The 25,988-nt window shown below is 37.1% G+C and overlaps 1 protein-coding gene across 1 annotated transcript in view; it reads right to left on the bottom strand.

Moving 5' to 3' along the window:
- LOC132796057 (uncharacterized) overlaps nt 1–25,988 on the bottom strand; it is a 50,645-nt gene that overhangs the window by 12,576 nt on the left and 12,081 nt on the right. Inside the window, exon 3 of the mRNA XM_060807087.1 lies at nt 12,155–12,196. The gene's annotated coding sequence lies outside the window, so the exon portion shown is untranslated. The remainder of the gene's footprint in view (nt 1–12,154; nt 12,197–25,988) is intronic.

Raw genomic sequence — 25,988 nt, forward strand, 5'->3', positions numbered from 1 at the left:
GCAAGTTGATGTTGCTTAGAGTTAAAACTATATTCAGTGCAAAACACTTTAAGTATATTAAATGCCAGGCAGAAATGATGAAACTGGAAAGGAGGTAAGAGGCAAGAGGCAGGAGGCAAGAGCAGACGAAGCGACACAAGTTGGTGCCACAAAACTTAAAGACAACATAATGATGACTAGCAAATTGCATTAGCATTAGCATTGCATTGCCAAATGGAAGGCCAAGGCTGCGACTCGACTTTGCCAGCGGCATGCGGCATGCGGCAAAGTGCCAAAGTGGCAAGTGGCAAGAAACTTCTTCTCAACAGCAATTTCCACATGCCATAAATGCAGCAAGTGGCCAACTAATAGTCGAGTCACTTCGAGCCAGCCAAAAGGAAGTATTTATGATTTACTTAAGCACAAAAAGTTCTTCTTCATAAAATTTAATGTAGCGAAATAAAATCGAATTAAAGAAAATTATAGGAGTTAAAATAGTGGGGATTAAAAAATTGGCAAATCAAATTCAATTGATTAAACTTGTACTTTAAAGAAGTTCAATTCAGTTCAATGCATGCGTAAAAGAAAATTTTTAGTGCAAATCAAATAAGAGATTACAAATTTTATTTATTTTGACTAAAATATTGTATTAGCAATATTAAGTAATAATAAAAATGAATTTAAGGAAATCTTTAAAACTTTTCTTTGAACTGCTTTTCAAGTTTTCACATTGTCAAATTCCCGTTTGTTGCAAGCAACTTTTCGCCTCAGCAGCGGCAAACAGAGGCAGTAAAAAAAAATAAGGAAGCCAACAGTTGTCTATTACAAAATGAAATTTTTGTGGCTGTGGCAACGTTTTGGAAAACTGACTCAAAAAGTTGCTGCAACAGGCAACAGCAGAAACGAGTTGCGAAAGTTGGAGTGGCAAAACAGTTTTTGGACATGCATAAAACAAATGACTTAGAACACAAACTTGTTCTGCAGTGCAAAGTGAGTCGAAGTAAGTGTGTGTATGTGTGTGTGTGTGTGTGCTATTAAATGCCGTTACTAATTTGTAAAGTTGACACCCACTTAAAATGAACATCAGCTTCGCAGAGAACGAGTTGCTGCTGTTGCTGTTGCTGTGATTTGGCGTGAATTGCATGCGATATGATTGAAACAGAAACGAAATCAGGCTGACTGCTTGTCAAGTGCAGGTGTTGCTGCCGCTGCCACTGCCGCAAGTTGCAAGTTGCAAGTTGCAAAGTCACATTTCGCATTCGTTGAGCATTTAGCAAAACGAAAACGGAACAACACGAGTAGAATGTATTTTGTGTGTTTCTTAAAACCGGAAATTTATTGCATAACAAGTTGAATGCAGCTTGATAGCCGTCATATGAAAAGTGTGCATCCAGCTGAGTTCGCCTGTCTAAGACTGCGTTGCCTCAAGGTTGTTTATATACTAAATATACTGTATGGTATACTATATAGTTGATTGGAAAGTGCAGCTTCCCTTCTGCTCGAAAGCAAGCGAAGCAAGTAAGAAAACTGCAGTCGAATGTCGCTCGACTGTGAAATATCCACTATCCAATATTGTGTGGTATTAATTTGAAAATATACTAAATTAATATACAACGAAAATACCAAAACACATTTGGTATATCGCTGAAGTGCTACATTACAAATATATAGAGATAATAATATACCAGATTGTCAGCCAAAGCAGCGAAAATACTGAATATATACTGAAGGTCATATTTGGTATATCTTTGAAGTACGTTATAATTATACAATAAAGGTCAAAATATACCAGATTGTCCGAGAAATCAATAAAATACTGAAATATACCAAAAGACTTATACGGTATATTGTTAAAGCACAACATTCGAAATATACCACAGAGGTTCAAAAATACCTGGTTGTGAGCCAAAGCAGCAAAAATAGTGAAATATGCCGAAGGTCATATTTGGTATATCGTTAAAGTACATTAGAAATATATATATAGAAGATAAAAAAAGCATTAAAATTCTAAAATATACCAAAGGACTCAGTTGGTATATTGTTAAAATACTGCATTAGAAATATACCATAAAAGTTAAAATATACCAGAATGTCAGTAGGCGTAATTTGATATACAAAAGTAGTTTTTAAATAACTTGTTCAATTTTGAACCGATTCTCAGGAATTATAAATTCTATGAGGAGATTAGATTTCCTGCAGCCACAACGTTATAATACCCTTCCATCCTGTTGGTAGCGGGTATAAAAACGGGTGTGGTTGCTTTTTTCGAGTTGCCCACGCTCAGCTCAGTTGAGTTGCAGTTGCCGTTGCCACAAGTACTTGTGGCAGGTCACACACTGCGCCACATTGCATAAATTCTTCTTGGAAGTGCCATGCAAAGTGCCCACAATGAAGAACACTGAGAATTTGGAGCTTCAAAGTTGTGGGAGTGGAGCAGCTCAATCGCTGTTCGTTGCTCGTTGTTTTCGTTGCTGTTCGATTGTGTGGCGCATGTTGCTTGGCTGGCTGGCTGGCTGGCTGGCTGGCTGGTTGGCAATTTGATTTCAATCAGCTGTGTGGGCTGCAGCGTCGCCTCGTTCCTGGAACGTAGCTGCAACAGCGATGCGAAGCGATGCGACGAGACGCGACGCGGAAGTTATGCGAGGCAAAGTCGAGGAGGCCAAAGTCGAAGCCATTAGCTTGGACTTGTAGCTGGACTTGTAGCTAGACAAAGAACAGGAGTCATTAGAGCGCATTTGAGACGCGGAATGTGGCGGATAACAACAGCGAACAGCAAACAGCGAACAGATAGCTGCTGCAACTAGGGGCACGGTCAGTTCACAGTGTGGCAAGTGCAGCGTTGCATGATTTATGGCAATTATGATGATGATGATGCGGCTTCAATGCGCCTCTACGAAATTACAATTAATTGCAAAATGCTGACCCTCTCTCTATGCAGAGAATGCCAGCTCTCTCTCTCTCTCTAATGTTCTCTCCCACTCTGCGGCATAAGTTAATGACAGGGCTCTTCTGCAGGGCTTTCTGCATTGTTTTATTGATAGAATGTGTTGCCAATGAAAGTGTTTCGATTAGCATAGTTTATTATTGCATTTATTAGAGCAGATTAAGTGGCAAGTGCAGCATAAGCAGTGCTCACTATGTAATTAGCATTCAAGTTCATTCAACTTGGAATCAAACTGCAAAGCATGAAGCATACTAATGACACTTGCCGAAGAAATAGATTTATGTGCAGCTTGAACTTTAAAGTTGGTAAACAAAATTGTTTCAAAGTTACAGAATTTGAAGTTGAGAAAAATAGTTAATTTAAGATTGGAATTACATGCTGAACTTAAGCATTTAATAGTTGAAAAGCTATGTAAGACTGAAAGCAGAAGAAAGTAGTTGAAAGCTCTTAATAAAATTGTCGGCATACAGTTAATATGAAAATAATTTAAAAATGCATATGATTTTTCTGCCTTTAAATCATTCAAGAATAGATAAATAGTTGAGTTAAGTACACGCTGAATTTAAGCTTATAAATAGTTTTTTTATTAAGCAAGACTGAAAGTAGTTCAAAGCAAGTAATCAAAATTGAAACATCATAAATAAAAAAAAATAACATTTTAAATCAACAAGAATCTAAGCCATTGTTTTTAAATGAAATTAGTTAACATATTGAAAGCACATTAAAAGCTTAATCAATAAATGATAGATTAAATACATAGTGAACAACTTTAAGCCATTGGAAATATTGTTTAATAAATAGATATGGATTTAAAATATAATTATGAAAATATATAGTTATAAATATATTATATATTATAGGCAATTGGAAGCGTGACAGAGAAATAATTCTAAGTCCCTTTATAATTATTTAGAAATCTTTATAGACAATTCTTGCGAATATTTTAGACAATTATTTTAAAAGGAATATTTAGTAAGCGGCGAGTGTTGGATTTGTGGCAATTAAAGCACATTAAAAGCTGCTGGCATTTAAAAGCTATTAGCATTGCTGAAAGCACGTTCCTAGAAGAGCTTTAAAGCTCTGTCATTTGAGGCTGATGCTGAGACTAAAGGCGAAAGGCAACAAGTGTGGGAAGCGAGGCGAATGGATGGTTGAGAAGTGGGCATAATTGCGAATACGTGTAAATTGTGAATAACTCAAGATGTTGCCACAAATGAACATGACAGCTAGTTGCCCCTTACATGCAACTGCGAGTGTCTGTGTGTGTGAGTGTGTGTGTGTGTGTGTTTGTGTGTTATCTTATCAGTTTGTTGGATTGCTGTGCTGTTGTATTTTTAGCCGTGGCATCGCTCATTACAACACGCCTGACACTTTACCAGCTGCAACTGTTGCTGGCGCTTGCAACAGCAACCACAGCAAGGAGGAGGCTCATTAAAAATTGTGGCAATTTAAAAGTTTGTGCCGGCCTATTTTTATTTTTAAATGCAAAACTCGCGCTGGCCGCACGACAAGACAATCAGGACATGGAAATAATTGAATGCGCCAGCAACAACAGCAACAGCAACAGTTGCTGCAACAGCAGAGCGCGAGGCATGGCTAAAGATGCCACATGAAGATGACCAATTTGCTTGCTACATGGCAACATGCCACAGCAACACAACACAACACAGCAAACAGCGTGAGGCAGCAACCGGCTCGATAAGCAAATGCGGCCACTTGCAACTTGCCTCATTCTCTGTATGTGTGTGTGTGTGTGTGTGCTCCTAAGTGGCCCATTGTGGCTCATTTTGCAGTTGCAATTTTAAAAACCAGCATTTAATTAAACCACAGCAGGACATTGCCACAAAGAGAGAAGGAGGAGAGCGGTGCAGGAAGCGCAGTTGAAGGCGGATTCAGCTCTGACTGCCGCACGTGACGTTGCAAGGGGCAACTGGGAGGAGGGGGGGAATGGAATGCCATGTTGCATGCTGAATGATTGTGCATGTTTCTGTTGTCTTCTCTTTCGCTCTTTCTCTCACTCTTTTCGCTGTGTGTTTGCCAAGAATTATGTTGTGTGTGATTTTTATGGCATTCTACACACAAACATACGCACATACATACACACACAACTGCAACAACATCTAAAACAACAACTATAACAACAACACATTAGAGCTTACAACGCACTGCAAATACTTTTCATTTGCAGCTCGAATGCAACACGCAAAGATCAATGCTAAGGACATTCGCACAGCGGCAGCACAACGTGGCAGTTACCCTGTAAATATGAGACAGCTAAGTAGTAGTTAGAAAAGTGCCAACAATACAAGCTAAAGCTATCTTGAATGTGAGTGATTGAACTTTAATTAACTTGATTACCACATTAATTAGAGATAAGAATGATTTTGGAATTATTTTTCTATTTAAATATAATTGCAAAAATGAATGAATTCAGAGACAAGACAAAAATGAACGAATTTATTTATGTATTTTTATAGTAAAACAGAGAAAGCATCTAAGATCAATCTTGTCTCTAGCATATTTCATATACGAACAAGTTTTTTGTTTCAAAAGCATGGCAAACAATTGTAATATTACTATTTGACAGCAAAAAAAGCAAAAGTTAAGCTTAAAGTGGCAAAAGCTTAAATCTTATAGAAATAGTAATAAATAGAAATAATACAAAAAAACGTACGAGAAAAGTGAGTAGCAAGCTTGGAAATATTAAAAAGAAAGTTAAGTTAAGTTTGTATAACAAATTCAAAGCAAATAAAGCAGAAATTCTAGTATTAAGCAAGCAGCATAAAGCAAAGTAAATTTAGTACTAAAAGTAGTAGAAATTATTATTATTATTCTTATTGAAAGGGCAGATTTATGTAGTAGAAATAGTAGCAGCAAAAGAAGCAAATATAAAAAAGTGGCAATAACATTAAAAGCAGCAGCAAAACATATAACAAAAACGTGCATATAAAAAACTTGAACTCAGCTGCTATTTTTACAGGGTATCAGCTGGGTGCATGCAACACGCTGTGGCATGATTGATGGCAACACTGTTGTCATTGGTTTGTATGCTTGCCCAAACATTAATAAAAGTAGCAGCAGCAGCAGTAGCAGCAACAGTTGCCGTTGTTTTGTTGCGGCTGCAAACGAATGACTTAGGCAACGAACTTGCGCTGATTTGTTGTTGTTTGCATGCCAAATGTTTTGATGGGCAGATGTTGTTGTTGCTCATAATTTATTGCAATCAAATGGAAATTGTTGCGGCAGCTTCATTAGGCAGCTATTAGCTGTTTAATGGCCAAGAGAAGGCCAAGAACTGGCCCAGAGAAGATGAACCAAAGAGAGAGAGAGAGAGGGAGGGAGAGGAGGAAAGGAATTTAATGACCACTGCGCCAGTTGGCACCTGAAGTGTACCAATTGCTGCAGCAGTTGCTGTTGTTGTTGTTGTTGCTGTTGCTGTTGCTGGCCCTAACTGTTTGGGCCATTAGGCAAATCGGCTTAGAAAGCTGGCCAATTCGAATTACTGAAAAGAAATTACGCGCATTTGCAACAATTATTTGCCATTATCAATAAAATGGCAAAGTCTTTTCTGTCTCTCTCTTTAACTGTCTCCCTCTCTATCTATCTCTCTCTCTTTTCTGCTGCTTTCGTAATTGAAAGAAAGCTGGAAAAACCAATAGAAGAATTGAATTGCGCTCGTAATGTGTGCGTAAATTAAGCGACTGAAAGAAAGCACAAAGAAGAGAGCCGCAGACTCTGAGAACATGCCAACAGATGCGGGCAGAGTGAGAGAACAAGCGAGAGAGAGAGAGAGAGCTAGAGCGGGTGATAGAGATTACGAGTCTGAATGAATGAGTGTTATTTGTTTAAGTTGGCTTTAACAGCTTGCGGCCGTTGCCGTTAGTTGACCTGGTTAACAGACGCTGAGATAAGCGTTAGAATACAGCAACAACAGCAACAGCAGCAGCAGTAAAACGGAAATCAAGCAAACGGGCAACAACAACAACAACAACTACTAAAAGATCTTTGAGAAATGACTGCATAACTCTTTTGGCCAAGTTAAGAGCAGACAGCAGATCGGCAATGTGATAGAAACTGTTTTTGTTTTGTTGCTTAAACTTCAAGTTGCTGTTGCTATTGCTTTTGGCCGTTGCCATTGCTGTTGCTGTTGCCCCGATTGCCCATCACAATGGGGCACATTGAAATGTGCCTTCTTTCGATTTGAATTGTGCACAAAATTGTTGCTGTTGTTGCCCCTTCGAGTGTCCGTCTGCTTGACTGGGGCGGCACACAAAGGTCGCCACATAATCCGCAACAGTCATCGGCAAATGCTACGCACGTAGCCACCAACTGTTGCTGGCGATGTCGATGTGGTTGCTGCTGTTGCTGCCTTCGTAAAGGAAATAAGTGGACGAACGCGACTGACAGAGCCTGTCATTAGTGCCCCAGCAGCATCATCATCATCATCATCATGCTTCTTCATTAACTGCTTGATCATCATTGCGATTTGATCAAGTTGAATGCTAATGCATTTGGCATTTTGTTTGCTCAACGCTCGTGATCTGATCTGCCGACTTCTTCTTGCATGTTAATGACGCACAAATCCCTACCTCCCCACCTCCCTCCCTCTCTCCCCGCACAAAGGGCCAAAGCAACTTCTTTTGCTGCGGCTCTGTGGCGCATCTTCTGAGCTTCTGAGAATGACACTTTTCGTGCGGAATTCCTTGAAATTAATCATATTTCGTTAGCCCAACAACAAAACATTGCTTTGCAGTTGAGTGCATGAAATATTGTTGCCGCACCTAACAACATATGAACAGTATCTATCTTTCATAAGGTTATCTTTTTTATGGTATATAAGAATGGAATGTAGAATTCGACTTTTAAACTTTAAGCACATTTTCTTCAATGAATACAATTTCGTTTTACAATGAAATGATGCGACTAAGATCTTCAGTCTAAGATAATAAATTTTACTTGCTTAAACTTTAATTGAAAAGGCAAATCAATTGTATTTCTTTTCATTTCTAATTGCAATTTATCAGCGTAGAATGCAACTGATATGTCAATATATTCTGAGATGAATATAAAAAATGAACGTTGAATTAAATCTAGAAATCTACTAATTTTATTGCCTAAAATAATTGTTATTCATTTAAAATTTTGTTTGATAAATGAATCAGTTGTATTTGCATTTAAAATTTGTCAACAACTGATATAACAATATATCAAAATGTATGCAAAACGTAATCAACGTGATTCATTTAAGCTTTATTCTATTAAACAATGAATTTAGCGTTTCGAAATGCAATTAAATTAAGCCTTATCTTTTAAATAGTTGAATTTTTTGTATTGCCTAAAAAAAGAGAATGTAAAACTTGAAGTTTAAACTTTCAGCTAGTAAAATTGCTGAATGAAATAAATGTGATTCATTTTAATTTCATTGCATTTTTAAACTAATCTTTACATAGTTTATTTTGGATTTAAAATAAAAAAAAAATAAAAATGTAAAAATTAAAATTTTGAATAGCTTTCTTTGATTTCAACTCTCTTTGATTAAGCAATAAATTGTAGTTTCAATCGCATTGGCTTGAATTGAGTTTGTTATCGATTGCAAGCGCAGCACTTGGCCCAGTTAATTAAAGTGAGTCAGGTGGCAAGTTCGCTGTGGGAAAGTGCGTTGGCTGCCGTCTTGCTTGTTCTGTTTGTGCTGCTCTTTCTCTTTTTATTGGCAGCAATAGCAAAGCAACGAAGCAGCGAAGTAGCGAAGCAGCGTGTGGCAGTTGCAACGATTAGAAGTCGCTGCACAACATCGGCTGCGGCAACAATGAGCCAGCAAATGCGGTCACATCACATCAAAGTGGGCCAAGTCCCACACACACACACACACACACACGTTGAAAGACTGTTGTTGGCTGATTGTCAAAAGATTTGGTGGGGCTGGCAAACATGCAGCAAAAGCAAAAGGCGGTGGTGGGAGGGGGAGACATGCAAATGCTGCAACTTGTGGGTCAGAGAACTGAGAGAGTTCGTTTTTTTTCTTTTCTTTTATTTTTTTGATTTGTTTTTTTTTGGGGATACCTCGCGGTTGGCGAGATTTTTATTTTGTCGGTCTCTGGCTCATTTGACGCCATTTGGCCGACGCTGCAGCTCTTTTTGGTCTTGGCCGACAAATCAAACCAGTTTCGAGCAACATGCAACATGCAACTTGCAACACGTTGCACTCTCCACCTTTCTTTCCCAAGCTGCTCTTTCTTTTTGCCTGTCGACTAAATGAGTTTTTGCGGTCAACTGTGGGGGCGATGATCAAATGCATGCCAGTGCTGTGCAGCCGCCTATCGATAACTCCAGTTGTTATCGATCAGTCATTAATGCTTGAGCAATTTAAGTAATTAATGTTTGATCAACTATTTGAAAAGTGATTTTCGTTGCTGTCTAAATCACTTTCGACATTTATTTTCAATAAATTTATCGATCACTTTTATAAAATAAGTTTTATTTCTCAAATTTTTAAGCAACCTTTCACTATTTGAAAACTTATAACTTATTTACGCTGTTGGCTTTTCGATAAATTTATCGATTACTTTACAAGAATACCTTTTACTTATCGAAAACTTGTCAGTTTTAAAAAAATACTTTTTAAATGTGACAAAAGCATTTATTTTGCTGTCTCTTAATTGTTTAGCGACAACAGCCTTTGTCCTTGGGCCACAATTATCGATACTTTTGTGCAATGCAATTGTGCAAATTAATCGATCGGAGAGCGAGAGAGAGAGAGAAAGAAAGATAGAGAAACTGTTTTTAGAAGCCTCGCAGCGACAGTTTGAAATGTGATTGCTACGCTTGATTTTTACAACCCAATTGCGGTCATTCAATTTGTTCGGCCAGCTTAACAATTTGCTCTGCTCTCCCTCTTCCCCTCAATTTCTTCTCCCCTTTCTGTTGTGTGGTCTCTTTGCTGTGCTCTGATTTTCACTTTGACATTGCGGCGTTTAGTTTTCTTTTCAATTTGTCTATGCGTACATTTTATTTAATTTTCTAATTTTTTGTTTTCTTGGATTTCTATTTCTGTTTCTATTTGTATTTATATTTGTATTTGTATTTCGATTTCTTTAGGTGTGTTTATATTTTCTATTTATGTTTTCTACTTTTATTTATTTTTCTATTTTCTATTTATATTTTGTAGTTTTTTTTTATATTTATATTTTTTTTACTATTCATATTTTACATTCCTATTTCTATTTTTATTTATATTTTAAATTTTTTTCCTTTTCTTTTTATATTTCCTTTTATATTTGTAGCTTTTATGTATATTTATGAATATATAGTTCCATTTATATTTATGTTTTTTATTTCTATATTTATTATATAATTTATGTTTCTAAAAAACTTGTTTATTTTTATATATTTTTTCTTACTTTATATTTTATTTCATATTTCATATTACAATTTATACTTATATTTCTTTTTCTATTTCTATTCGTATTTTATAATTTCTTTCTTTTTTTTGTTGCTAGTTGTTTCTATATATATTTTCAATTTCTTCTTTTTAATATTTCTCTTCTTTTGTTGCTTTATTTTGCTGCACTTTTTGTTGCACTCGTTCTAAATGTGTCGCACAAATATGTGTCTCTTCCCTCAAATTCATTTCCCTCGCTTTCTAGCTTTCCACTTTTCCGCTCCAGCTGTCAATAGAGCGCGACGTGCGCTGTCAAAGGTTTTCAGACATTTCCAAATGCTTGAGAACTTTTCATTTTCATTTTTATACGAATATGTTGCTGTTGTCGCTCTTGTTGTTGCTGCTGTTGTGGATTTTTATAATGCGCCTCGTTGCTGGCACGACCTAAGACAATTTCTGTCCAGCAACAACAGCGACAGCATGAAGAAACAAAAAAAAAAAACGCCAAACTCTTTACCAATTTTACTTCGATGGCGTCTCATTCACATGCCACTCAGGCAGCTGGCAGAGCGGGAGGCGAGGCGAGGGGAGGGAAGCACACAAAACATTTGCCACGGCATCGTGGCTAAAAATTCATTGGCATGCCAACATGTGCTGGGCCGTTGTCATATGTCCCGCCTCCTCCTCCTCCTCTTCCTTCTTTTCCTTCTTCTCTGCTCCTGTATACGGTTTTATTTAGCACTTTGTTGGTTGCTGGTTGCTGCTGCCTCCTTTGACAATCGCGACTTTTTCCAACATGTTCCAAATGTCGCATCGCCTCAAAGTTGCAGTCCGTCTGTCTGTCCGTCTGTCTTTTTGGTTGTTTCGTGCAAACGTGCTCGACATGCACAGAATTCAATAAATAAAATGATTTCGGTGAAAGCGAAGTCTCCTCTCTATGTTATATGTAGAACCAACTTCAACAGCAGCAACAGCAACAGCTAACAGCAACAGCAATCGTGTCGCTACTAATGGTTAATACACCTCCTCCTCCTCTTACTCCTCTTCCTCCTCTTCCTCCTCCTCCCTCTCTGCCATCCATTAAATGTTTTGCATAGTTGAATTTGTTACTTTACTATATAACGATTTCCCATGCTTTCTCAGCTTTTTTTCTCTTCTCTGTTTTTTGGTTTTATAGCCAAAACGCGACTCGTAAAAGCAAAGTGAAGCCCGCTCTTTATGGCTCGAAACGTTTTGCAGCTTAGCGTAATTTATGAATTGTTTAGCAGCTCAATGAAAATGAAATGAATAATGCCAAAAGCATAATCAATCTTCAAACAGTCTCTTGCTTAATTTTCAAAGCAAAGGGTATTTCAGTTGCTTGGGCTGAAGTGAATTCTTAGCATAAAATTGTGGTCGGTTTTTGAGTCGAAATTTAGCATGAATAACTATATTTAATATAATGAACAAATAAATAAATCTTCTTATTATTTGACTAAGTAATATTGTTTTATTTCTACATCTATATCTACTTCTACTTCTATCTCCATTGCTTTTTATATATAGTATATATTTCTATTCTTATTTATATCTTATCTATTTCCATTTCAATTTCTATTTCTACTTCTATTATATTTCTATTTCATATTTTCACTTCTATTTCTATTTCTATTTCTATCTCTATGTCTACTTCTAAATTATATTTCTGTTTTTATTTCATTTTCACATTTCTACTTTTATTTTCCTGTTGCTTACATTTCATCTCAAACAGCTCAAAATTGTTGTAGATATAAATAACTACAGGGTATCTGGCCAGTCAGGCTGACATGTAAACATAAAAGTACATAAACATATTTCTCTTTTTAGAAACTTACCTTAATTTGTAGTCTGCTTAAGATTTGCTTTCGTTGTGATATCTGAAAGTAAAAGCCAAAAAAAATGATATTTGATTAATCAAAAAAGTTTCGAGAGCTGAACAAAATAATAATAAATAGAATAACAAATACAAAAATACCAACAAATAGCAAAAATAATAAATAAAAACGAGCTCGAGCACAAAGTAAAATTCAGGCTTGGGCTTGGCGAGTTTGTCGCTTAAGTCTTTTGTTTGGCTCACTACGTTTCTTGTTCAGTTGTGTTTATTTTTTGTAATACGCTCATAAAATGGCCAAGAACAGCAAATTGGCGCATTGCAGAGCCATGCGCCATGAAAATGGAGGCGAAAAACCCGCATCGCATCGCAGCCATCGGCGCTCGATTATGCTACTTTTTTTTTGTTTTGAGTTTTTTTTTTTGTTGTACTTGAGGTTATCCATGAAGCGACGCACATCGCGTCGGTGTTGTGTGGTAAATTACCGTTACTTAATGACACACGACACGTACCACGGCGATATTACTGAGCAGAAGCAGCAGCAGCAGCAGCAACAGCAGAGAACGCGGCCCGCTTCAAACGTGCTGCAGACTCGAGCGCTGAGATAAGCGATGGCAACTGGCAACAGAGGCAAATGGCAACTGGCAACTGGCAACTGGCTCTAGTTGCCGCCAGTTGGAGGCTTGTTGCCCAGAATCATAATGGCAGCGAGCTTGCGATCCCAGTGAAAGTTAATTGAATTGGGCAGTCAGCCAACAGCAACAACAACAACAAGAGCAGCAACCACAGCAACAGCAACAACAAGAGCAGCAGCAATATCATCAGCATCAACATCAACATCAACATCAACATCAACATCAACATTAGCTTCAGTTTGAAGTCCGTTGCTTGATGCTAATGCCACATGGCCAGAAGCTGACACTGATGTTGCTGTTGTTGTTGTTGCTGTGGTTGCAGCTATTGCTGCAGCTGCTGTGATCCGTTGATTGGTTCATCTGCTTGGCCCTAGGAGCTGCTCTAAGCTACGCCGAGCTGTTGCTTTGATGAGCTGCTGCCGCGATCACTTAATTGCACAGACTGAGAGAGCAATAGATACAAAATTTACTTCGAATGCTGCCTAGTGATGCGCACTTGGCTTTTTTTAGTGCCAAGCAGAGAAGTTAAACAAACTATGAAACATAATTTAGAATTATATTCAAAAATTATATTCAACTGACAAAAATTTAATGTTGGCAAAAAATCACTTTAAATAACATTCTAATATATTTAAATTAAAAAAATTGTGAATAATTATAAATCATATGACATTCGACTGCTGATTAAGCTTAAGCTTAAAGTTGATAGACAAATATTAGATGCAACTATGCAAAAATTGTAAAAAAATAAAATAAATTTCAATGTAAGTGTTGCAAATATTATGAGCATATTGTCAACTAATTTTGTGGCACAGAAAGAAAAAACGTCAATAATAATAATTTTGAATTATAAGATATCGCAATTGAATCAAGAAGATTTATCGTGGAATCAAGATTAAAATTCTACAAAAATGTTTAGTTGCCCAATCTTGAAATTCAAGATTCAAGATTATAATCTTGTAAATGTAAAATCTCAAAATTGAGATTTAAGGTTGTATAAATTGTTCGATTTCACACAATACAAGTGAAATAATTTGCAAATGTTCTATGAGTATTTTCAACTAATGGTTTCAGTTTAGCTTGGAAACAACGATTGTATTCTAAGATATTCTAAGGATAAGAAATTATAAACGTTTTTAGAGCCCGAACAAAAAGCAATAATTGTAAATAAATGCCGCCACATAATAAACCATAAATACAAAAGTTATCGCTGCTGGATATCAGAGCGTACGATATTGACGAAATTTATGAACTATTTTTCAGCTGTGGTAATTGCTGAGCACGTTAACGGAAATTTGTTAAAAATAGCTTTGTTTTTTTTTTTGTTTTGTTGTTGCCTTGCGGCAAAGTTGCCAACACTGCTCTGAATGCGGTGCGCTAATCTAACGGCGACTGAACTTAACAAATATCTAACAAAAGAGCACAGTGAAAAAAAAGACTGAGAGAAAAGAACAGGACAGAAAAGAAGGTAAATCCGAAAACCTAACGATGTTCAACGCATAATCAGCAGCGCTCGATCTCTGTTATCGCTAGCACTGAGGCTGAGACTGAGCTTAAAAATTGAGTGCGGTGGCGAAGGCGGTGGTGGCAGTGGCAGAGGCAGAAGTTAGCCCCAAGTTTCATGGAAACCTTTTCTGATATCTCGTACAGAATTGCGTTCGCTTCGCATAAATTGTTCGCTCCCCCTTACCTACGCCTTCTATTCTTTATAATAAACAAAAACACAAGAAAAGAGAAGAAAAAAAATGTAGTGTAGAAACATAGATAGAAAAAATTGTTATGCATGGCAATTTTCCATTTTGAGGCCTCTGCCTCTGCCGCTGCCTTTGCCTTTGCCTTTGCGTCTTGTGTTTTTTTAATGCCATGAATTACATTTGCCGTTTGCCAAAGAATCCGATGCGGAGACGGCGGCCAAGAAATCATCCTCAGCTGTGGCCATTGTTGTGGCAATGCAACAAAAGCGGCAATCGGCAAACTTGCAACTGCAACTGGGCGGCAGGGCCAGGGCCAAAAGTGAAATATTTTAAACACCAGCTAAGCTAGGTGTGCGAGTGTGATGATATCTTTGGCTAGTTGCTTCTAGGTATACACTGAGACAAATTTGTGTTGAGTGAGAGCTAGAACTATTTGATTTTGTCAGACAACAGCGACTGTCTAAATTTGATTAATATTAAAACTTTGTGACTGCAGGAAATTAAGTGTAACAGACACAAGGAGTCATAAAGTATATATATTCTTCTATGTCCGTCTGTCTGTCTGTCCGCCCGTTTAAACACCTAGATTTCAGAGACTACTGCAATAGGGTCTTAGCTACTTTGGCTGATTATTTGGTATGTTTATAAATATATCAAATATAGCTTTGGTTATATTGTTGTATTTTTACGGTATATTAATTTGGTATATTTTAAAAATACTACAGCACTGTGTTTCGTGTATCTCACACACAATTATCTAAATTCAAATTTTGCATTTGCTGATGACATATTTAAAAAATCCAATTATTATATCCTGATTTTACTGAATTGACTTGATCGCAAGAGTTTCTCTCAGTGCACAAAAAGTGACCAAGTCTAGGCTGCCTTTCGGTCCATGCTTGGTGTTGCAGTGTCAGTTTTGCATGCATCTGTAAACAGAGCGAAACGTGTGTGTGTGTGTGTGTGTGCCACGCCGTTGCATGCCCCCTGTTTTGTGGGGCGTGGCTCGTTCTATGCAGATTTGTATTTGTTCTTTTGCTTCTTCTTCGCTGATGGTTTTCTGGGCTGCTAACGGGCCGAACCTTTTTGGCGACCCCAAGAAATATTTGTTGCTTTCGCTTGCCATATGCAAATGTGTTTAGCTGGCCGCAACAAAAAAATAAGACAACGGATATGGATATATGGGAATATCGAGATATGGAGATATGGAGAAATCGGGGCGGGCTTATTACCATTTATAGCGTTCTGATTCTGTTTGCATGTAAATCAAGTGAAATGCCAACTTCCAACTGCCAACTGCAGCCGCACCAACAACAAAAAGTATGAGCATGAAAACCTAAAATTATGATTTTTAATTTATGGCTGCAAAAAATGGCAATTAAAAACAAAGGCAATGGCAATGCCAAAGGTAAGCTATAATCAGGCTGAGCTTAGAAAAGAGGGCAACAAGTGCATCCGTAATTAAGTATTCTAATTCAACAGAAGCTTTCTTTCTCAGAACATTTCTTGCAATGATAATTAGGCAACAACAGAATGTTAGTGTGAGAAGTTTCCTCTTGGCAAATAATTATCTCTTGAGTGAGAGAAAACTAGCAAGAAAGCTACAAATATAATAAATATATACTACAAAAATACTAAACTATATTATATTACCCACATTTGGTATATTCTTCATAGAACTGCATTTTAAATATACCATAGTTTACAAAATGAAACACACGAAATATTAAAATATACCGAATGCTACATTTGGTATATCGACTTAGTACTATATCGATATACCAAAATATACTTGAATATTTGGTATATCGATATAGTAAAGCATTCAAATTAAACCATTTAGTACAAACTACATTAGCAATATACCACAAAAATACCAAAATATACCGAAAGCTATAATTGGTAGATCGATATAGTATTGCATTCAAAATATACCATGGACCACAAAATATATCAGTTGGTTAGCCAGAGTATTTTTTAAATAACTTCCACAATTTTGATCTGACTCAAATATACCGAAGGCTATATTTGGAATATCGAGATAGTAAAGCACTTAAAATATACCATAGAGTAAGTATTTCTTAAATGACTTCTGACTTCGCAGCCAAACATTTGCTGGAATCTTAAATACTGTAGCTATATGTTAATAGTGTGCACCATAAATCTACGTATAAAAACATAGACGTGGTTTGCTAATTCTTGCAGCTCGCATCTAAAATGCATCTTGTTGTGTGTCTGCAATGTATCTGTGAAATGCATCTTGAAATATAGCTGAGCAGCATACGCAACGTCTAGGCTAATCAATTGATAGCTCTCGACTTCTTCTCGATGTTCGATGTTCGATGCTCGACGCTAAACTTTAAACTTTGCATTCCACAGAGCCGAAGGCAAGTTGCAACCTCCTGGGGCAGCAGACAACAGCAAGAACAACAACGGCAACAACAGCAACCAACAACAGTTGCTCTTGTTAACCTGCCCTTTGGGCAACCAGAGAGTTGACTCTTGTAGTTGGTGTCTTGTTACACATCCCAAAACAAAAGCAGAGCAAGGCAAAGAAAACGAGAAGCAGCTGAAGTAGAAGTAGAAGTCGAAGTAGAAGTCGAAGTAGAAGAAAAACATCCTGTTGCAGCCGGGGACCAAATGGTCGCCATTATCCAAATGGCTGACATGCAACGACATTGATGATGTAGCCGAGCTCTCAATGCGGCAGATCGGAGCGGAGAGACTTCACTCCTCCGCCTTTGCCTTTGCCTCCGTCTCGTCAATGTGGCCTCCTGGGGCACGAACACAAGAGTTTTTGGTCTTGTTGCCAGTTGTTTTTGGACTGTTCTAATTGCTGTTTGCCTCGTGTTTTAGCTCGTCTCGTTTTGGGATTTGAGCAGAGTGTTGGTTGTGTGTGTTTGTGTGTGTGTGTCGTTGGGGTGTTTAACTGCGATTTGAGTCACGTTTCATTACTCGTGATGCCAGACAGTAATCACTTGATTCTGCAGCTCTTGCTTGCTGGCTTACTTGCAACACGATGCTGTTGCACGAAGCGTTTTGGCTACTGCAAGCCAGCAGCACCTTTTTTTGCTAGGGCGTGGCAGACTTCTTTACTTTTCTTATTTTTTTGGCTTGGGCAAATTCTAATTTGTGTTGACGCTGTTGTCATCTTTGCTACTGCCTCATTTTGTGGCTAATCAATTAAGCCGCAGCCGCAGCCGCAGCTGCAGATGATGATATCGACACACTCTTGGCAAACTAACGTTAGACCTGATTGCGGTTGCAAGTTTTCTTTCTTTACTCTATTCTATTTTCCCATTTGCTTATTCTACTTTTTTCTTTCCCATTACGTGTTATTTTCTCATTTATTTGCTTTTTCAATTTCGCAGCGCGGTTAACCTCAGAGTAGAAAGAAAACTTCATCTAGGGAAATCTAACAGTTCACAAATGTGCCACAAAAGAACGTGCAACGCAATCAGACTCCAGTTGCAAGCTGCACACAGCTGCATTGAGCAGAGTCAACCTCAATCTGACAGGAGACATTGCCACCCATTTGACATGATATCCCCACACATTATGAAATCCGATATATACTCGAGTATTTATACTCTTCTTACTGCTATCGGTTATTTGATAGCTCTCTCATTACAAAGCTTCCCCCATTCCTCCCTTTCTTCTTCTCTCTTTCTCACTTCAATGCAATTCCCTAGAGATTTATTCCAAGCTGCGGTTTGCGATCTTAACTAGATGCACCACAAACTGCTCTCAAATCATGTCAACCAACTTCTTTCTTACATTTTTCTCTCCAATCATGTTTTTACATTTATATTTTTTTTTTTTTTACTCTTTTACGCTATTATGATTATAATAAGAATTTCAAATTTTTCAAAGTTGATAGAACAGTTGAAAATTAAGATGCTTAATTTTATGTTGATAAGAAATATTTCTTTAAATTTGTTTATGAGTTTTTCCAAAGAACAATTTAACAAAGCTTTCTTTCTTAGAATAATGCTTGCAGTGAAAATTGTGAGTAGCAGCAGAAAATTTGAGTGAGAAGTTTCTTCTTGGCAAATAATAATCTCTTAAATAAGAGAAAACAAGTAAGAAAGTTAGATTGAGAATTCTCGATGATCCATAAATTCTAAGAATATACCAAAAATATACCAAAAAATATACTACAAAAATACTAAAATATTCAAAATTCTAAAAGCGGTATATCGATATATTAGTGCATTATAAATATACTAACGAATACAAAATATACTAAAATGTATAACAAAAATACTGAAATATACCGCAATCTATATTTGGTATATAGACGAATTCTTTATTTTATTATAGACTAAGTATTGTAAATAAACTAATATAAATATATATGATTGAATTCAAATATTTCTGAAGAGCTTTCTACTGAATTTTTTCTATTCTGCAATTATTCTCTTCTGTAAACCGATTTAATATTTCATATTTATTTATTTCATAATTTCATGCTTAAAATCAGTTTTGCTGGAATTTTTTATATCTATAAATATTAAACTGATATATTTTCTCAACTGTTATGTTTGTATATTTGAAGTTGAATTCAAATATTTCTGAAGATTACTTTGTATCATTTTTTATAGCTTTGTAGTCTTCTTTGAAATAAATATGTTATTCTTTCTTTTACGTTTTTTTTTTTCACAAGTTCTGCTTAAGAACTTTCCTCTCACATTTCTTTAGAGTTGGGTAAACTGATCTGATTATGTGAGACGAAGTAATAAGAAGCCGAAAGCTGAAAGCTGCCCTTCTAACTTCAAATGTAACGCCTTTGCTTTCCCCAAAAAAGGAGTTGCGTTTTGTTGTTGCCTTTGCCATATAGGGTTGATCTTTGTTGTTGTTGTTGTTGTGGCAACTAGTATATAATTTGCAGCTAAGATGCGCCCGAGACGGTGGGGTGGGGCGTGGCAAGTGGGCAGTATCGTTATCGCTGGCGCTGGTCGCGTGAGCAAAGCTAAAGTTAAAACGAAGCGAGGCCAGGCGAGGAAAAAAATGATAATGATAATTATGATTTGAAAATTTTCTAGGGTGCGGAGAGAAGAGAAGAGGAGAGGAGGGGAGAAGAGCAGAGCTGCAACATCTTCGGCCAGCATCTGTGGCACGTACAAAAGATTTGTTTTGCTTTTGGCTTTTCCGTTTTCGGTTTTCGGGTTTTCAGTTTTTCGTTTTTTTTTTTCTCGGTTTTCGGTGTTTTGGGGGAAAGGCGAGAGCAACTGGCGGTGCTTTTTTTTCTAAGTAGGTTAATTTTGACCGGTTTGTGGCGGCCACAAGATGCCGATGCAACAACAGCAACATCCACAGCAACAGCAACAGCAACGGCATTTGGCCAACAACTGATTGTTGTTGCTTGTTTTGGCTGCTCTCTCGCTGATTGACTTGAGAGTTGCCTTATTAACCAAAGCCGGGTTTTTATTTTGTCTAATGAAGCAACAATGACAGCAGCAACATCGACATCGACATCGACATCGAAAGAGCTCCTCTGGCTAACGATGCAAATGTCAATGTTGTGTCGCCCAGTTGCTGGTTGCTGCCCCACCCCATTGCCCCTGCCCCTGACACTGACTTTGACTCTGCTTGTGGCACAAGAGACGAAGCCACCCATTGACATTGACATTTTTCTATCGTTGTTCGTTCATCTCGTTAAACAAAAAACAAACTGGCAAGTCGAATGCTGGCCACCATGCTTCACTTCACTTCACTTCTGCTTTTGCTGATGTCTGCCACATTGCATGCCACATCAACTGTTGCACTCACACACACACACACACACACACACAGTTTGAGTTCAGTATGCAAATGAGACGCAGTCTTCACATCCATATTGCCATTTGAAATGTCCACTTTATAACGATGTGTCAGTCTCTCTCTCTCTTTCTCTGTCTCCCTGTCTCTGTCTCGACATCAATGGATATCATTGCGTATGATCAACTTGCAATCAACTACTTGCAACCAACAACTTGCAACTTGTGGTTGTTAGTTGTTAGTTGTTCTTCAGCTTGTTCCTCCACTTCAACTTCATTTCTCTTCTTTAATTCAATTCTAAAATTACTTTTCCTCTGTTCTCTAACGGCTTTTGGTTTGCACAGCCCACGATTGCTTGCCACAAATACGAGGCTATACATATAGATATATAATTGCAATCTGCTGCACATCAATTGAATTAAGACAGCGCCATATTTATGACAGATATTTACTCAACTATTTCCACAATTGATTGCAATTCTAATTGCGAATTTGCTACAGTTATTCCATCAATCTATTTGTAATTTCTTCAATTTGCAATTGTGGCAATGTGAGGAATAAATACTTGTAAATGATGTTCTTAAATAAATCTCTATATAACAAGATATATATCTGCCTTGTTTCCATACTGTATTCCAAAACTATTTATAAACTTTTTTACTAAATAAATAAACAATCAAATTTTCTATTCAGACAACATTCATCATTTGTTCTTTATCATATTTAAGATGTATTTCAATTAAACTGTATCTAGCAACTTCATTTGTTTTGTTTTCTTTTTCAAATTTTAAACAATAATTGGTTTGAAATTCTAGAAAATAAATTTGATTTATTTCATATAATTTTCCAAATGTTTTTATATATTACTATTCCCAACTGTCTTTTTCTTTCTCTAAACGTATTCTCAGCTTTGCTTTACAATAAGTGGCTGCTGTTTAAATTCAAATTACACATGCAATTATTAAGCATCTAGTACTATCATCACTTCTTGAAGTGTCTTCTCTGCATTTCACTTATAAATCTAATAAAGCACATCAACTTGTTTCCCTCTTCGATTCCGCTGATGTTTCTATTGAATGCTCGCTTTCACACTTGCAACACTTTGTGTCTCACTCTCTCTCTGTCTCGTTGAGTTTTGAAAAGTACAAGTGTCTGTGCTGCCCTTCAGCTCGTTTGTTTTCTCTGTCAAGCTGTTGGACAGTTGCCTTTGGGTTTGTGATTTATGAACATGGCATCAACGAATCACTCAATAAGTTGCCTGCCTGCCTGCCACACTCGAGGGGTTCATTGTCAGGGTCAGGGTGTGTGTGTGTGCCTCAGAACTATTTGCATTTGTGTGTAGTTAACGCACCTTAAAAGGCAGATGAGGCAGCGAGATGAAGAGAAGAAACAAACAAAGGTAACGCACACACACACACACACACACACACACACACACAGATGATGATGTGAACTGGCCAACCCAAGCATTACCTTAACTGGTCACAACAGCAGCGGAGCCCATTTGGTGTGTTGTCGCCGCAGCACGTTGCACGTTCCACGTTGCACGTTGCACGATGCCCCTACAGTTTGCTGTTGTTGCGTGTTATCTGTCCCGTGTGGAGCTGCCTTTAGCATAAAACATAAATAGCGACTGCATTCAAATGAGTCTGACAAACAAACTAAACCAAAGCAAAGCAAAGCACAGCAAAGCAAAGCAAAGCAAAGCAACAACAATCACGTCCTCCACATTCTCCTTCTCTCCTCTTTCCTCTTTCCTCACTCTCCCCCTCCCTCTCCATTCTAGTTCTCTTCTATAAAATGAAAAATGCAAATACATGCACAAAAAATGCCATGTTGCCTGGGACTCGGGGACTTGAGGACCTCAAGACCCGAACGGAACGGAACGGAACAGACAGCTGGACAAACCTGGACAACCAGGGCACCTGGGCACACTGTCTTCTCCCCTTCCCCCTCTCTCAGTTACTGCCTCTGCCTCTGTCGCTGTTGCTGCCTCTTTTGGCGGACCGCGTGGGCGCTTCATCTGCCACAAATGGTTGCACTGCGCATTGCCAAAGGCAGCTCAAATGCCGCACACTGCGAGAAATTAGCGTGCAATTCGAATTAAATATGAAAATATAAGTGAGCAAAGTTTACTAATAAGTTAAGGATTTATTCACTTTTTATCTAAATCTAAAATGCAGTTGAGAAATTCAGCATAAGAAAATCAAAGTGCACTTTAAAGTCTTTAATGTTTCATTTCATTAAAAATTACTAATTCGAAATATTGAAAAAATAAATAAGCTCCCTAAAAGCATGACCAAGTTTGTAAGCAAGTAATTTACTTAAATTACAATTTATTTTTATATATTAAGCATTGCGTTAATTTGAAAAATATTAAGGCCGAACAAATAAGCATAAACAAAATACAAATAATTTTATTTGAAGCGATGCTGTATGATAATAATTTAGTATTTATTTAGTGTTGGAAAAACACAAAGTCGAATACAAAAGAAACATTTGGTATTTAGTATTAAATAATAGTATTAAATAAATGCCAAATTAAATGCTTTGATGGTCGAGGTGAGCAAATATAATTGAAATAGTAAATTGCATATTAATAAAAAAAGATTTTAAGATTAAGAATATGAATTTAGTATTAAGTGAATATTTTGCAATGTCAAGTTTAGTATTTTAAAGTTAGAAAGAAGTGTTTAAATAGTTTAGTTTGAAAGAAGTATTTAAATATAAGCGAAATAAAAGTAGCAAAAATAAAACGTATAATTAAGAAAAACCTTTTTAAATATGAATTATATAAATTTAGTTTTTAGTATACCAATCTTAGTATTTCAAAGTTAGATAGAAGAATTTAAGCAGCACGTAGAATAAAGCAACTAATATATATTTAGAAAACACAAATTTGCTATTAAATAAATCTTTTTTTTTGATGTCAACTCGAAATAACAACAGACTATGAAATATTTGTTGTATTAATTAGAACGCAAAAATTGGCAAAAATAATTAGGCCGAGTTTACCGCTAACTTCTCGATGAGAAAGTTTTCTGAGCTTTGTTCAATTCGTTTAACGGTTGCCCCAATATTTTGTGCAAGTGTAGAAGAAGTGAAGAATGTGTCGGACAACAAAAAAAAAAAAAATGAAAAAAAATGAAAAAAAAATCGCCGCAAAGGGGCTGCGGTGCATTTTGCAGCTTGTTAAAAGCATGCTCAATAATTGCAATTATTTCTCATATTTTATGAGCACATTTCAATAATGAAGCCAACAGACGTTCGTCTCTACCTAAAGTGGGAGCCGGAGTTGGGATCGGAGTTGGAGATGGAGATGGAAACGTGGTCTGTATGGTCAGTGTCCATAGCGGGTGCATTTGGGGCGTTTTTAATGAGCCTTAAACTGCCAGAGTCCGAAGACAGCTGCCAACAGGCAACCGGCAACTGGCAACTGGCAACTGGAAATAGTTTGCCAACAACTCTTTGGCTAAAACTGTGATCAGAGCTCGGCAATTTGGTCTTTCATTTATGGCTAAATTGCTAAATTTGGTTGACTTGCCTCTTGGCTTTGATTCTTGCCCGGTTTATCGGGCAAACGCATTTAGAATCGCTTTTCCTCAATCGATCGATCGAACGCTTTGATCGATGGCTGGCAACTTTAGGATTGACTTTGCTTTTTGGCTGCTGGCCGCTAACTTTCTCGCCAATAATGGAATTCTTAGCCCCCCATTTAGCTCTCGCTTGCCCTCGGCTAATGTGCACAGCTCTCTCACAACAAATTTCTCTCAGCCAAATTCAATTGGCCAATTGATAGTAGAGCTCTGAAAGTGTAGCGATTGCAGCTTGCGGCTTTTTGGCGGCCATAAACACTGCATTTGGCCGAAAACCATTTCAGCTTCATTAGATGCTCATTTCATTTAAATGCAGCTCAGCCTGCTACAATTTGTGGCAAGCTTCAACTACTGTGTTTGCGGCTTAAGATTTTAATGGCAGCTCTTAATTAATAATTTACTCTTTGATGGCTTTAAGTGGACAGAAAATTGATTGAAATTTGTTTGCCACTTATGCTTGCTAAATTTTAAATGCACTTTCAAATATTCTCATTGCTTTTTTAAGCATATTATTTTGATATCAGCATTTGTGAGTCAACTAATTATTAATCAGCCTTTTGCTTGATATTTCTGTTTACTAAATGGTTAATATACTGCAATTTATCAGCATCCTTCAGTTCAAAACTTTGTACTTTGTATTTGCAGAATAAAACGGAGAATAATAGTTTCTAAGCCATCAAATAAAAACATACTTTCTTCTACACCTTATACTTTCATACTATAATACTAATTTAATACTATTATTTTCTTGCTGTATTAAATTATGAGTACTTGCTTCTAAGCCATCAAATAGAGATCAAATCCAATTGTTGGTTTCAAAAGAAATGCCAATAAAAAAAATACTTTCTACTACACTTAATACTTTCATACTAAAATACTAATTTAATACTATTCTTTAATACTTTAATACTATATAATAAGTATAGTATTAAATGCTGCACTAATCAAATTTTAAAATAAATTTTCAAATAAACTTTTACTGTTTTCTATTGAACTAAGTATTTGAAAATGCTTTACTAAATATTCAAAAATTTAATTAACTCGCCTTCTAACATTTTGTCAATACTCAACTTATGTTTTGTACTTGTTGTAATTAACTTTGCCGTAGCGCTTTAAATTTGGGTTAGACATGGATTTCTAGCTGGCAATTAAGCAGCTTTTCTTGCTGGCAATGCGAGTTGGAAAAGCCATTAACAGCGCCATTAAAATTAACATGGCTTTAACATTTCGTTTGGGGAATTTTCAAGGCTGCAGGCAGTCGATGTTGCTGTTGTTGTTGTGGTTGCTGTTGCACTTGCAATTAACAGTGCAATTTACATGAACATGGCCAAAGCATTGCGATGTGCCGCTCAAAAGTGTTTGCCACAAACAACAACGAAGAGAAGTCGATGTAGAAGTAGAAAGAAAAAATGTGATGACAGACATTTGGAGTGATTGACTGATGGGCATTAAGTAGCTGGAATTGCATAACATTCGCGACGACTCCGCTGCGAATGTGAATGTGAATGCGAATGTGAGTGCGAATACAACTGCGTCGCTTCGGCTTCGGCTTCGGCTTCGCCTTTTGTATTTTGTCTTTGTCTTTGTCTTTGCCTTGTTTTGTTTTGTTTTGGCCATTTGGAATTGGCATTGATGGGCTGCGTCTGATGTTTAATGCTAATCCCAATGTCTGTCAGTCAAGAGAAGAGAAGAGAAGTTGCTGCTGCTGCTGCCGGCCAAGTTATTGTTACTGTTACTGTTATGGTTGCTGCTGCTGCTGCTGCTGTTGCAGACGAAGATGAAGTTGGCATTGTTGGCAGCCTGGCAGCCTGGCAGCAGCTTCTCTTCTAACTTGGCAGTTTCATAAAGTGAGCAAACAAATGACAAGCTATTGCTCCTCCTTCTCCAGCTTCTCCATCGCTTTATCTCTTTGCCTTTGCTCTGCTTTTGCTGCTTAATTTGTGCAGGATTCGCTTACAGGATGATCTACACTTTGCCTCCCGCTCTCTCTCTTTCTCTCTCTCTCTCTCGTTCTCTCTCTTGCGCTGCTTGTGTGACAATTTGTTGCCACGCATTGTTTTGCAGCATTCCATTCGTTGTGGCAAGCATATCCGTTACTTTGGATGTTGTTAGACTGTTGCCGCTGTTGGCCATTTGTTCTTGCTCAAAATTGA

Source organism: Drosophila nasuta, chromosome X (assembly GCF_023558535.2).
Source record: "Drosophila nasuta strain 15112-1781.00 chromosome X, ASM2355853v1, whole genome shotgun sequence".
In the NCBI taxonomy this organism is placed as follows: Eukaryota; Metazoa; Arthropoda; class Insecta; order Diptera; family Drosophilidae; genus Drosophila; species Drosophila nasuta.